Source organism: Eublepharis macularius, chromosome 2, assembly GCF_028583425.1.
Source record: "Eublepharis macularius isolate TG4126 chromosome 2, MPM_Emac_v1.0, whole genome shotgun sequence".
Classification (NCBI taxonomy): Eukaryota; Metazoa; Chordata; class Lepidosauria; order Squamata; family Eublepharidae; genus Eublepharis; species Eublepharis macularius.
The window spans coordinates 51,406,541-51,421,582 of NC_072791.1; the positions used below are offsets into that span (position 1 = coordinate 51,406,541).

Genomic DNA, 15,042 nt, shown 5'->3' on the forward strand with positions numbered 1-15,042 from the left:
TCAGTCTTTCCTCGTAGGGCTTTTCTTATTTTTATATCATATCATACTATTTCATTTATTTCAATTCTAGTCACTTAAGTTGTACTTTCCTTCTTTAACTACCATAGCCAGTAAGCAGAGGAGATATAAGGGCCTAATTTTCAGACCTGTACTCCCACAAAACTTGCTAACTCTGTATCTAGGATCAAAATCATATCTGTATTGTAAACTACAGGAAGGTAATTGTAAATCAGTCTTCCTGCAAGGCCATCAATCAGTTCAGAAATAAGGTATAAAAGCATTTAAAACTGTCTCTTTTGCTCAGATACACACCAATAGCAGGAAAAGAGGTGAAAACTGCTTTAGGAGGCACATAGCCACTGACCAACCTGGGATGGTCAATTATGCATTGCATGAAGCATCTGTCTTTCTGTTTGTCCATCAACCTACTGTCAATCAATTTAATTGGAGGGCCCATATTTCTAGGATTACTGGACAGCATTTTTTTTATTTCCATATCATTTATAATTTTACAAACCTATGTTGTTTCTCTTCTTAATTCTTTTAAACTAAAAAATAACAAATTCTTTACCATTCTTGTAGAGAATTTATTTCAACTCCAACGTGATTTTGACAGTGTGTACTTTTGTCATGTTTATATTTTTTTTCTCCAGATAAGGCAGCATTATATACTAAAAGTGCCTGCGCCATACATTTATGTACAATGCCACTATGATATTTGATTTATTATATTATCTTTTATAATAATTTTCAGGCATAAAGATACATTTTTCACTGCAAAAAGACATTGATTTGATATTGTTAATGAGATTTCCATTAAGACTGGAAGCCTTTTCCTAAGAGGCCACAATCAATTTAACCACTAACAGCAATGTGTATGTGTGTTTCCTTTACAAGTACAGGATTTTGAAATTACATACATTGAATCTCATCTCTCATTCTGATGACCACTCACTGATTAAAGAGTATGTATTTAGCAGACATTTTGGAATTTCCAGTTCTAAGATTCATGGTACAAATGACAGTCACTTTCTAGACAGTAAGCAGGCAGAAGCTCCCCATTCATTGCATGTAGGTTGGTATGTAAAAATACTCCCTAGAGTATCCCTGTCCAGTAGATTCTACAATGATTATGGGCTGTACCATGTTTATTGTTAGCCCATCTGGACAACAGATGTGGTACTTAATAGCTGCAGTGTTTCTGATTTTAGGCTAGTCAATATTTTTAATACAATGGGATGGCTGACCAGTTCTCAGTAATAGAGAGACTTCTACCTAATGCAAACATTGAGAAGAAAACTGATTTAGGATTTTAACTCATATTGCGACTACAGGCTTTGAACAGACCCAGAGTATAAAGCTTGCATCCGTCTAGTCCTGAGCTTCATAAGCCACCATTGAGTCTATTAAAACAGGGAAAGGTGCATGAATTTCAGGCTTGGAGGCCTCTAATTACCACATGCTTAAATTTTAACTACAAAAGAGATAAACTGATGCACTAAAACTGTAGACGATCCTTCACCTGATTTGTGCTGGTGAATCTAAAACTAAGTGATGCTGATCCCAGTGAGAAATCTACCTAACCTTACAGGAATTAATTTTAAACCCATTTCTAATGAATGTATAAGGATTGTTTGAACGTATTGTTAAAACTATTGAGAAAATTAGTCGATCTGGAATTATATTAGCTTAAAAGCCATTCCTCAAGAACACTAGCAGAACTCTAGCTGAATTAATGATTGGTTATTATACATTTAGATGTTTTACCATAATTCCCTGCCTTTAATACTTTTTTCTGAAGAAAATACATAAATCATAAAACTGTTTGGATAAATACCAGAGATCTGTACTTTTTACAAGGAGTCTGACCAATTACATTAGTCAGCTAATAATGGCTTCATTTTGAAGGTTAGGAAAGTGAGGGAGGAGGGAGTTGTTGTATGAGAAGGTGTAATTGTACCAAGTGAAAGAAAAATACAGGATTCTCAGAGAATTCCAATTGTGTGAATGTTTAGGGATTACTAGCAAAAGGTGTATTAATAAGGAACCCCATGCTAACTTAAATACATACATGTGGCCAGGCTAAAAATGTTCTTGTTAACAAATTGCTAAAGATGACAAATGCTTAAAATAAACAAGTGTTCTGCCATTACAAACACTCATATTTTAACCACTAGTTTTTTTCATGCCAACATTATCCCAGGCTATTTATCTAGTTACAAACTTCAACAGACGTGAAATATTTTAAGAAGTCCTCTGGAAATGGCCCGAGGTAATTTCAAACTTAACAGACCCTGTCCCACCAGAGCTCATTACAGTGAATTTTATAACAAAGTACCCTCTACTTAATTTTCAGAGCTTAGCCAAGCGTACCAGAAATGCAGCTGCATTAAGTGCAATTAATGGTATAATAAAAGCAGTGGAGGGCTGTTTAACACTCAAGAACCAGCAGTAAACAGTGGCTTCATGTTCTCTAACAGTCAGTGATGTGTCAAAGTGCCAGAAGTAAAAGATTTCCTCTACTTAGGGAGAAAAGGAACATTTCCTGCTGAAGGGGGGGAAAGATCTGTAAATGATCTAAAAACGACCCCCTCCAGTTACACCACCAGCATTTCTCATTCTCTTTGAGAGAGTGCACAAAACAATAAACCCATATTCCCTTCAGTGAGAAAAAGAGGCAAATACAATTTTTAAAAAGTAAGTCTAATAGCAAATGACTAATAAAACACACAAAATGATACTCTTGCTAGGTAATTGTCAAATGAACTGAGGAGGCAGAAAACATCACTCTAGTGACAGCAACTTATCCTTTACCTTTATCTTTAACTAAAAAGATACAAAGTATGTCACAACAACTTGGCAAAAGAAAAAAAAAACCTGCTATAATTATCTGAAAAGCATTGGCTGTTATCAGCAAACAGGACAGTATGAAGTAACAAAGAGGCATCTAAAGCACTGGGATATAGAACTAATTACTCTGAGATCAGAAAAGGGCGACCAATTACATTTCTTGGAATCTTCTAAAAATAATCTTTGTAATGAGATAGAAGTTGCTTCCACTTGAACATTATCTTCCTTTATAGTGATTTTTACAGTGCTAAAAATAATTTTCCTTCATTCTCTTTTAACCTATTTTGTAGACCTCATGGAGCCTGAGAGATACCAATTTTTAAAAATACATTTCAGTTTTCTGATTCAAAATCTGTCTACCTCATCCACCAAATGTGGAAAAATTCAGCTTTACAATAATCACATTATCAATCACATTTCCTCTGCTTAAACTCGTTTAACCCAGTAGTTGTGTTTCTTTGGAGAGCATGAAGGAACAAATTACAGCATAGGAACCACCACTGGTCCATCGATCCTTTTTATCTGGCATGTGGGAAGACAATTTTAAAAATGTAACCAAATCTGGGTCTGCCAAGGGCTCCAGTCAGATCCATCTCTCCAATGGCATGCGTGGAAATAAACATGTAACAATAGAAAGGGGACAACCCCAACTGGGACAAAAAGCTTTTTTTTTTTCAAAGCAACACATGCTCTTTATGCAGTGTATTTCATAAATAACAATTTAAAGGCACAACTCCAGATAAGTAATTAAAGTCCATTCTTTTTTCAAAGCAACAAATTGCCTTATTTGTTACACCATACGGCATTATGGCTTCGTTTCTGGAAAAAAACATGGGCACACCTAAGTGTTGCTGAGCCAGTGCCACACATATTCAAAATGCCTGTATATAAAGAGGATACTCTGTTCCCCTTCACAAGTCCTATAGTGGCCTGGCCACTATTGAACCCCAACCTCACACTAGCTGACCTACCAAATGCATGTATATCAGCATGGTCCTCAGATTAAAATGATTTTATGTCCCTGACCTAGACTAAATAGGCTGGTACAAATGGGGGAATTTACAAGGACTTGGAAGCATCTCTTTTCCCCTCCCCCACCATGCCCTCTTTCTGTTCCCGGATCCCTGGTAGCCTCTCCCTGCTTCCTTCTCTCGTTTCCACCAACCTTTGCCCCCCCTCGTCTTCATCTTTCCCAGTAGCCTCCCTCTGATATACCAGCTGCATGGTGGGCAACCTTGAAGGACTTGCCGTAGGTTCACTAATTTCCCCTGTATCTACTTTCCCACAATATTTCTTCTTTTCATCCTCCTGGCAGCCACTATATGCTCATCTTTCTCTATGTCCTTCTCTGTTTTAAACCCAACTTACCACTTATCTGCCCCCCATCATCATCTATATGTATAAATTTACTTCATTTATATACTGCCCCTTCTCCACAATAGGTACCTAAAGCAGCTTACATCATTCTCTTTGCCTCCATGTTATCTTCACATCCACCTTGAGAGGTAGCTTAGGCTGAGTGTGTGTGACTAGTCCAACTGAAATGCTGAAACTGAGTTTATTCACAAAATCGGAACAATGGACCACATACCCTGAAGGCCAAACAGGGATTTAAGATTCCTATCACACTACAGATGCTAATTTCTGCTCTAATCAAGCTGCATTGTACCTTTACACCCTGATGCCCTCCCTTGTAATACCCCACCCACCTTTGGCGGAAATATAAAGGCTCAGGGTCTCCATTCCTACTTGTGTTTGAAGAGCTCTGACTTTTGGAAGCTTACACTTTGAAAATCTTGTTGGTCTCTAAGATGCTACTGGACTCAAATCCTGCTGTTCTACTGCAGAATGAAACGGCTACCCACCTGACTGGTCCAAGTGAGCTTCCGCAGCAGGGCAGTGATTTGGACCTGGTTTTCCTAGATCCTACTATGAAACTATAATCACTACACTACAATGTGGGAGGGCAATTTTGAACTAACAGCTGAACCTGGGTGCATCATGCAAGTCATGCGGTATCAAGTTGTCTGGTGGCTGTTTCTAGGCCTGTCCCCAATGAGTTCTCCCTTAAAGATTAAAATAGCCCTGAAAGGGCCCTGACCCCTCCCTTTGCCTTTTCCTGTCATAAACCAAGCCTGGAATTCTGGTTAAACTCTTATGGTTGCCTAGCAACAGCCACTGAGGGCATCTGGTTAAAGCTAGACTCTTCTTTTATCATTTTGGGTTTTGAGAGTTTTCTGCAAACCTGGGGTTTTTCTCAGGTGTGTAGAAGACCCATCTTGTTCGTTCATTTCTCCAATCTCTGGATTTAAATATCCACAAACCAAGGCCACTTGGCTATTAGTATATAAGATGCCTCAAGAAAGGAAAGGTCAGGAGCAAAACAAAGACAGGGAAATTCTGAATAAAAAATCCACTGGAGAAGCTTTTAATCTTTCTGTAGGTCCACATTACTCGGTGCAGCAAATGAATGCACTGTGTTTTCAGGAATGGGAAGAGACAAATTTGAAAAAATTCTGTCTAGTAACTGCTCAGTGGTGTCTTCTCTCTGTTTGTGTGTGAAGCCCTGAGCTCAGGGCTGTTTCTTCTGAAATAATGTATTCTTCTAGTGTGTCATATACACTGGTGTTACCTCTGTAGAATAAGTATCCTGATGTCTGATGAGGTTGAATGTTGGACCTTGGACAGAAGTCTTGGACTGATCCAGAGCCCTGCACATGCAGGGCTTCCTGCTCTCTTACTCCAAAGTTGTGCACATTGAAGTTTGCCTTGTATTAAAACAAGAAGTGCACAGATAGTTTTCCACAGGCCCTGTGGATTACAATCATAAATGAACTAATTGTTCAAATGGTTGCCCAATAAATAAAATTAAAATATTTTTATTAAAATTAGCTGCATTGGAGTTTTAGAGGAATGATCTTTTGTAAGAAAAATTTTGACACAAAGTGCTAATTTCTTGCCATTGTTTTGGATATGATATGTTCCAACTTATATGTACCTAAAATCATAACCATCAGTACAGTGCCACTTACTGTCAATGGAAACAGTTCCTTAAAATCTCATGGAAGTACATTCTAACAGTTTCTTACAATAATCTTCAAAATAAATGACAGCACTGTCAGACAACTTTTTAAAAATAGGGTCCAATAAATCATCTTTGATCTTCCTTAGTCCTTAGTTCAGGCTGTCAATCATAAGGCCACAAGACCTTATGCTATTTGGTGTCTCAAAGCAATTTCCATCACTTGTACCATATCCACACAAATGTCTGAACCATGATCAGCCTAAGAAAGCAATGCCCTCAGTAGGACAAAATTGTTGTCTTTTCAGTGGGTGCTACTAGACCACAATACTATAACTTCTGCCTATTCTGTTAAAATAAGCAGTGTGTGGAATTTGTAACGTATGTGTACTTGCAGCCAAGGGGCAAGGGTGTGGAATGGATGCTGATGACCAATGGAGAAGAATATTTGTATTACAGGAATATTTCAACTGGCTGGATAAGGTGGCGTAATTTTGGCACTGAAAATTGTGGAAGGCAAGCAGTACTATTTGAGCAAGGGATTTATGCGACTGAGATATAGGGGCTGAGGGTGATTGGGTCCGGGAAAGGACTAATAATTGGAGAGAAACAGTGTAGTTCTTGACGGGACTTAAGCAGCATGATATGGCAGGATGACACATTGCAATCGGATATATAGATATTAACCTCTGTCCCTGTTTACTGGCCCTCTCCAGATGATGAAGGAATGAAAAGTTAGAGGCGTCAAGAGGCCCATCCAGCACAGTTAAATTGAACAGCTCTGTTATAGTTGTACAGGGAAACCAACTTGTACTAAAGTAACTAAACTAAAGGCCATTTAACTAAACTAACTAAAGGCCATTTAAGATATTTTCTAAATTGCTTGTTTTATACATGGTTTAAATTGGTGAAAAAGGCCGTTTTCACACTGCTTACTGGCCACGGAACATCGCGCCAAGTTCCTGGAATGACAGCATCTTTCTGGCGCAATTTCACGTGAGAACAGCAGTTCTCGTGCGAAATCGCACCAGGAAGACGATGTCGTTCCGGGAGCTTGGCACGATGTTCCATGGCAGGTAAGCAGTGTTAAAATGGCCCAAATAGGAGTCCATGTGAGAAAGCATATAAAAAATGGACACAAAACTAGGAAAGTAAGCAGCAGCGAAAATGTAAGGAGTTTTGTAGCTGCAAAAACCTAATTTTTAACGAAATCTTAGATGCTGTATCACATTTCAAAATAAGCTGAAGATTCAATTACTAAATGTTATAGACCACCAACAGTAATGCTGTTATTCTTGGAATGTCAATGCAAAGTGAATGTACAGATATGGACATCAAACAACACAAATAGAATTAAAAAATACAAAGTCAGAGGAGTGAAACACAAGGATGCTTTTATGATAAAACATATAATTGTACCACTAGTCTTGATACTATAAGGTATATTGTTTTTATAATGTTGCCAGAGTACCGCAAACCATGGAGTTCTCCAAAAAGCAAAAAAAAATTCTCAACATGCATTATTGATTTTAGAGTACCATAAAATCTATGGGGCTTTTTCCAGATATATGTATCTCTGTACTTGGAATACTCAGCTGTTGCTCAGTTATTATGGTGGTTCTATATGTTTATAAAAGTAGTGCTTCTGTTGCCGGGAAGTCATATTGTCCTTGTTTGAAGAGGACTCTTTCTCCCATGCTGCAAGTCTATTCATTCCATATCTTTTGTACAGAGCCTAAATGATGCACTGTTAATACTGAAAGGACCAAAATCTCCTATTTGCCTCAGGTGGGTAGCAATGTTGGTCTGCAGTAAAACAACAGGATTTGAGTCCAGTAGCACATTAAAGACCAACCAGATTTTCAGGCTGTAAGCTTTCAAGAGTCAAGGCTCCCTTCCTCAGATACCAATTTGCTAGTTTACATTGTCAGGTTCCTTGGGCTCAGTTACTTGAGTTGAACAAACAGGAAATTTCGACCTGCTTGATCCCACTTAGACTTAAGAGAGTTCTGACTCATGACTGGGCACCAGGTAGAGGTCCCCTCTGTATCAAAGCACCAGTCCTGCTGGACAGTGTCAGCTAGCTGATTCCTAAACAATTGGTGAGGGAAGGTGCTGCACATTGTGTTCTTGTCCCTCTCCCATACTTGTTTGTCATTCAATGGCTTCATCCAACAGCTTGAGCTTTAGCAGCCAGGAGAAAATGAATTTTGTCCCACCTCCACATCTAGAAATAAGACTGTAGACTTCACTCTTGTTCCTCTTTATTGATATATCTGTGCACGAACAGTATTGGGGTAGTGTCTTCCCTTTGGTATGTAATATGACTTTGGTTTAGGGATATTCACATTTGTTTTCTGGAAGCTAAATTGTGTTGTTGTTGATTGTTAGATATTCTTTTTTGTAATGTATTCTTTTTTGTAATGGGAGGAAAAGGAATGGAATTAGGGGACATTTTCTGTGTTTCTTATCTTGGGGGAGGGGTTGGTGAGGTGTGGATATGCTCAAGAGGACCATTAACAACAATGGAAATGATATTTGGCACAAGGAAAAGCCAGAAACAAATTGAACCAATCACACACAGAAGGCTCTTAGACTACTGGTCAGTTCAACATGGTGCTTACGCATAGTACTGTTTGTTGCCTTGCCATATTCCCCTCTTAACACAAGAATTCACCATGACACCAGCCTCTAACTTAATGAAGTTTTTTTTCTACATAAGTAACACCTCACTGTCTAGTATATTCCTTCTCAACCCAAGCCTCCTCGCTTGCTTATTTGGAGAAGTTCCTAGGCTAAGGAATAGAGATGGGCACGAACAGCAATATGAACAAAAAAAAGCCACGAACAGCCCAATCTGCTGTTCACGAACAAGTTGTTTGTGAGGCTTCATTCTAAATGAACAGGTGGTCATTGCAAGCTAGTTTGTTGCTGTTCATTGCTGTTCATCTGGCACCTTCAATCAATTCCCTTGGCAACTTAGGCAGGGATTTCTGAACTCTGCCTGAACTCCTGATGTTGCCCTGGAAACCCCAATCTAAGCCCAATTTAGCTTGATAGGCAGGTCTTCCTTTCAAGTGTGGAGCTCCAAATTTGTTACAAGGGAGCAAAGAGAAGGGGGGAGGGGGGCTACCAGCTGTGGCTTAGTTTGCAGACAGTAGAGAGGGAGAGAGTTGCTGTTGGCATTTTGATAGAGTGCATTGGAGCTTGAATTTTCTTTGTGTGTGGTGGGATAGGGATCTACCCCTTCAAGTTCCAGAGCTGCTGCCAGGCTCTGGGCCAAGCTATTATTTATTATTGGTACCTTTCCTGGTGTCTGCTCAAGTCAGGTTTCTGTGAGTGGTGCAGTAGCATCTTGACTTGGATGATGGCTGGAGGAGAGCCTGCTGGCCCCCACGAACAGCCAACCATGAACATGTTTGTGAACAGGGCCATGTCCGTGGTTGTTCGTGAGTCCCTGTTCGTGGATGGCAATGAACAACTAACATCATGTTCGTGTTTTTTTTTCTGTTCGTGCCCATCTCTACTCAGGAACCACCTCCATCTTCTTTTCAATCAACCCGAAAGCTTCCTCTATTCAATCCCATGAAAATCAGATCCAAATTAGAATTCATTAGAGAATTGACTCTGTCAGAGGCACACAGATTTCCTGGGGACATGCATCCAGTGCTTCAAACTGGGCTTCTAACAGGGTAGTTGGTAGTTTGGAATTGATGTAAGAAGGAAAGAGGGGCAAGAATGTGTCTACTTGAGGCTGTGTGCCTTCTGACCTGTTCAGGGTGGGTGTTTGATGTTCAGGATGGGTGTTTGAAAATATCCTTCTAGCTTTTGGGGTGGCTCTAAAGACACATAGTCCTGCTGTGAGTAGTTTCTGCTGAGTAAGGTGAGCCATCTGCCTGTTATTATTTAATTCTTTGTCCTTACTTTGTCCTATATAAACATGTGCCAGCGTTACCCCAACTTTTGCTCAGCTTTGGCTTTTGACCTGCTCTCATGTGTTCCCTAACGTATCAACAACTTTAAAGGATCCAAAATAACAGTAGTTCAATACAATACCTATTAAGCTCTAGATCTGGGTCTTTTAAAAAATCTAAGAAAGTAGAGTATAAAATCAGAATTACTTATTCATGAAACACACATACCAGTACTGTATCTATTGAAGAAAACCTTAACCCAAGTTGATCCTGGCAAACAAGGAACTTCATCCAATAAAGCTACTACGAATTGTTGCCTGTGTCCTTGTGGAATGATGCATCCAACTAGAAAGCAGTCGAAATGCCATCTAAACATATGGCTGCAAGAATAAGAAGCCAAGTGTCCATGTAGGGGAATCAAATATATTTGCTGAGGGCAGGGGTCCCACCTTGGTACAGCCAAGCAGCTGTCTGTTCTGGGGTTTACATGCCTCTGGTTAAGGGGATGTGACACAGTTAATGCAGCTTTTGGCTGGATTCGTTCAATTAAAAGCATTTAAAATGAGCTATTTTTGTGCTAAATTGTCTTGCAGGACTTATACCCTTCAGATTTTTTTAAAACTCAGAATTTCCCATTATTTTCCATCATACATGTCCAAAAACATGAGCCATGTTCCAAAAATGTCTGTGTTCAATTAGAAACTCATGTATATATCCACAGTTTAAGCATACGTTCCCTTCATTATCCCATGATATGTGAAAACCTGTTAAACTGAGTATGGAACGGATACACATTCAGGAAAAAGTTGCCTTATAATTATTTAAGTTTCATGGATAGCAGTTGCCTCCACAGAATTCTAAACTGTTCTTTACTTTCTGATATTTAAAAAAGCAATATGCTTAAGGGAGAATTTTGTACACTGTTTTCTCCTGAATATCCTTTTCAGCAGCTTTTGCAACCTCCATCCTCCAAATTATTCCTGTTATCTCCCCAAAAATGTTAAGTCCTAAAGGGTTTAGAATCTAATCGACCACCTCTAGCTACACAAGCTTGCATGTGCTTTACATGCTGTTATTAGTCCAAGTGAGGCAGGTAGAGATGTAAGGAAGAGCTTTCTCTGCTACTCCCTACAGACTGTGAAAATCCCCGCCTCAAAAACTAGCCAAAAACACTTCTATGCTGCATTAAGATGCCTTACAGTTATGGGCAAATATGCACAAACACAGAATGGGCTACCATGCATTCAACAGAATGGGCTAGCATGCATTCTTCACCTCTTGTTCCTTCTTGTACATACTTTTAAAAAACTTTATTAATACCCCACCTTTCTCCCCTATGGGGACCCAAGATGGCTGACATAATTCTCTATTTTTATCTCCACAACCACCTTGAGAAGTAGGTTAGGCTGAGAGTGTGGGATTGGCCCAAGGTCACCCAAAAAGCTTCCATGGGAGAGTGGGATTCACATCAGCCTCTCTCAGATCTTAGTCCAACACTCTAACCATTACACCATGCTGGTTATCATGTTGAAACTAACTCCAGCTACACTTGAAGTAAAAATGCAGGTGTATGCATTAACTATAGTTAGAATCCTGCTTAAGGGGGAACTAAACTGGATTAAACTTTGTTCATGTCATTCTATGGTGCATGTAATACTCCTTCCCCCTTAGTGGGTGGGGTCAATGAGCATATACCTTTGCTCTTCCTCCCCCACTGAGTTTAGAAATCAGTTGTAAATACGCTCATGGTTGATGTTGACATGGTCATAGTTTTATTTGGCTAGAAATTTAGGCAACTATAAACACTCCAGGTTGAACCAGTATTTTCTGTGAATTTCAAGGCCTTGTCTCGTTAAATCGGTTTAGAATAAACAGACAGCAAGTGAGAATAAATTTGGTCTAACTTGTAACAGTTGTCTTGCACACAAGATCCTAAAGTGATTTCTCTCTTAAGGGTGCAACATTTATCTGAGAACATCAGAGTTCTACACAAACAGTGCAATCCTAAGTAGAATTACTCCATTCAAAGCCCACTGAAATCAATGGGCTTAGACTGGAGTAACTCTGCTTAGGATTGCATTGAAAGTGTTTCCGGGTCTCCATTTTACCGGTCCCTATAGCTTAGAATCCTAAAGGTCATTATCCTAGCTGCTCATATACCATTATCAAGAAGATCAGCTTGACAGTGACTCATCACACACAGGCTGAGATTTGCCTCTCTCTGCTGATGGCCCCAGGCCAAAGGTCCATAAAGCTCTCCCTCATACCTAGTTCATCAATGTACAAGTACTAGGGTCTACTATGTTTTGCAGGTTCCCAACTGATAAGCTGATCTAGAGAGCTGTAGGTCTGAGTGCTGAGGTTAAAGTTTGCCTAATAAAATGCAATTCTCCAATAGTGCCTCCCTAAGCAGAGTTGACCCTTCAAAGTCCATTGAAATCAATTGTACTGAAATTCTGCCTACTGTATTTTTGGAGTTATAGAACAGACAGAGACTTTTCAACAAGATGCTTGACACAAAAGCACCAGAAGTCAGACACAACAACATAAGGCTCTAAAATCAGTTTGGTGTAGTGGTTAAGAGCGGCAGGACGCTAATTTGGAGAACAAGGTTTGATTCCCCACTTCTCCACTTGATGCCAGGTGGGTGACCTTTGGTCAGTCACAGCTCTCCAGAGCTCTCTCAGCCCCACCCACCTCACAGGGTGATTGATATGGGGGTGATAACAACATACTTTGTAATCTGCTCTGAGTGTGCATTAAGTTGTCCTGAAGGGAGGTATATAAATCGAATGTTATTATTATATTATATGTAATTGAACAACTACAGGCACACTGTAAAGGCAAACAATTATGCAAGCAAGCAAATGCACTGAGGTGGTTATATTTATTTATTTTAAATTTATATCCTGCATCTCAGATCAAAGGCTCTTTGGGCAGCTTATAAAAAATAAATACAACGAACAAATAATACTACACTTAACAACTACAAAAATTCAAAAAAGCAGTCATACTGAAAACAAGTTCTTGAGAACAACTCCCACATCATAAAACATATAAAAAGTAAAGCAGCAACATTTAACACACCCAGAACAGCCAAGTAGTTTAAAAATGAACCAAATGACTAAAATAAAACTAACTAACCCATTGTGAACAATAAGACCACTGATAAATAAAACCAGCTGTAAATAAAACTGTAATCCAACCAACTAGGGTGAAGAAAAAAAACGACTTTACCTGACATTGAAATAGCAACAGATCCAGCACCAAGGAACAACTGGGACCAGAGATGCTGGAAGAGAGAAGCTTCTAGTAGCAAACTGTCTTGCTTCCTCTACTGACCGAAGATGAAGCAGGGCCAGTGTGACAAAGATCTTAACTGATAGGCAGAAATTTATAAGAGCAGTTGACTATTCAGATATCAGTCTCTAAGGGCTTTAAAGGTCAAAACTAGCCCCTCTAATTGCTGCTAGAAATAGATTAGAAACTAGTGCGCTTGTTCTTTGGGTGGTAGCCTATTGTGTTTCATAGAATCGTGTTACAGAGGGTTGTGGGATTTTTGGAAAGTTAGGCTGCCAGTGGGTGTATGTAGTGCTTTGGATCCTGGCCTGTATTACTATTTTTCTTAAACAGGGAGGAAACATAAATGGGGACACCTTCAGGATTCTTAAGGATTACAAAAAACATACACTCCGAAAAATCTGTGAAGTTTTTCATGTTCAGGTGCTTACCATCACCAGCAGCAGCCATCTTGTTTTTCTTCGATTCTCTGAATTTCCCAGGCAGTGGCATTTCAATTTCCAATTGGATCCAATCAAGGGAGTGTCGCCTGGCTTGAGGAAGACAGCTCCCAGCCAGCATAAGTCTTGCCTGGACAGGGTAGGGCAGCTCTCAGCTGGCAGAAGCCACATGCAGGGCCCAGAAGAGACCTTCTCCTTTGTGGGGGCAAGGGCATTTTTCCTCAAAGTTTGTAGCTTTGCAAGTGGGGTGGCTGGGGGCACTTTGTTCAGGGACCTGTAGACTTGGACCCCTTGGTCCAATCACTTGAAAGTGTGGGGGGTGTTTGCAGCCATGACTGGTTAGTTGAGACAGAGTTGGCTGAAGCTGAGCCCGACAAAGATGGAGGTCCTGTACTTGAGCCAGGGGGGACTAGGTTCGGGACTCCGGCTCCTAGCCCTTGATGGGGCACATCTTGTGCCAGTTCTGAGGGTCAAGTCGAGAGCCCGGGGGTGATCGTGGATGTCAGGTCCAGTATATATCTAAACTGTACTGACTCCATTTTCTAATGCTTCTAGTGTTTAAGTGCTTTCTCCCCAGGTGCACCAGTTCCCAGGCAGCATTCCCACCGGAGGAGATTGTTGTGTCTAACACCGTTCCACCAAGCATTGGCCTTGAAGGAGAGCAGCTTCCCAGGACGGAAAGATGTTGTTTTGAGAACTGTGGGGGGAGGCTGTTCCAAATGGGTATTGTTACTCTGTATCCTATGCTTGCTCTTCATTGGTAACAATGATCATGTACCATCCTGAGTCTCCTATTCAGGACAGTGGACTATAATGGACCTTTTCTGCAATAAAGCTTCCTTTGCCAGACATTGGACTTATTCTTGCTTCTAAAGGGAATCTTGCAGAGAGTACCTTATTTAGCCACAGTCTGACATTTTGTTACCAATCATGTCTGAGTCGGGCCCAGCGGAATCCAAGGTTGTCCCGGACAGGGATCCTTTGTTTGATCCGTATGCGTCTCCCGACAATCAACCGGTGCAAACCCAAGACTCCCAGGAGCTGGGAGCAACCGGGAACGGAACCGGAGCCTCCACTTCTACCCTGCCTCTCATCGACTTCAGTACTCGGAACGAGACCGAAAGCAACCTCGGGGCAAGGCCGAAAGCAACCGCTCTCCCCTTGATCTCGGTACCCACCCCGTCGGAGTGGGGAGCCAGACCCCGAGAAACCAGAGAGCGCCGGGCAGGTGGACTCCATCCACGAGTCTCGATGGACGGGCGCCGAAGCCTAGAAACCGTCCCGGAACTAGATAGCAGCCAACCATGGCGATATTGGAACAGGACGTTTGAGCAGATGGAGGGGGACACGTCTCGCCGAGGCGCCCTGAGTTGGGATTATTCCGAACTTGCCCCGTGGAAGGAGCCAACGGAAGTCCCTGAACAAAGTTGGGAGCAGATACGAGGTCGCACCTATGCGGTAGATACCAGCATCTCGGCCGTGACGGGTATGGCCAAGGGAATTCTAGCCGCGAGGT

The 15,042-nt window shown here is 40.8% G+C and overlaps 1 protein-coding gene across 1 annotated transcript in view; it reads right to left on the reverse strand.

The window, feature by feature from the left end:
* NPAS3 (neuronal PAS domain protein 3) overlaps positions 1-15,042 on the reverse strand; it is a 1,036,342-nt gene that overhangs the window by 534,076 nt on the left and 487,224 nt on the right. The window lies entirely within an intron of this gene.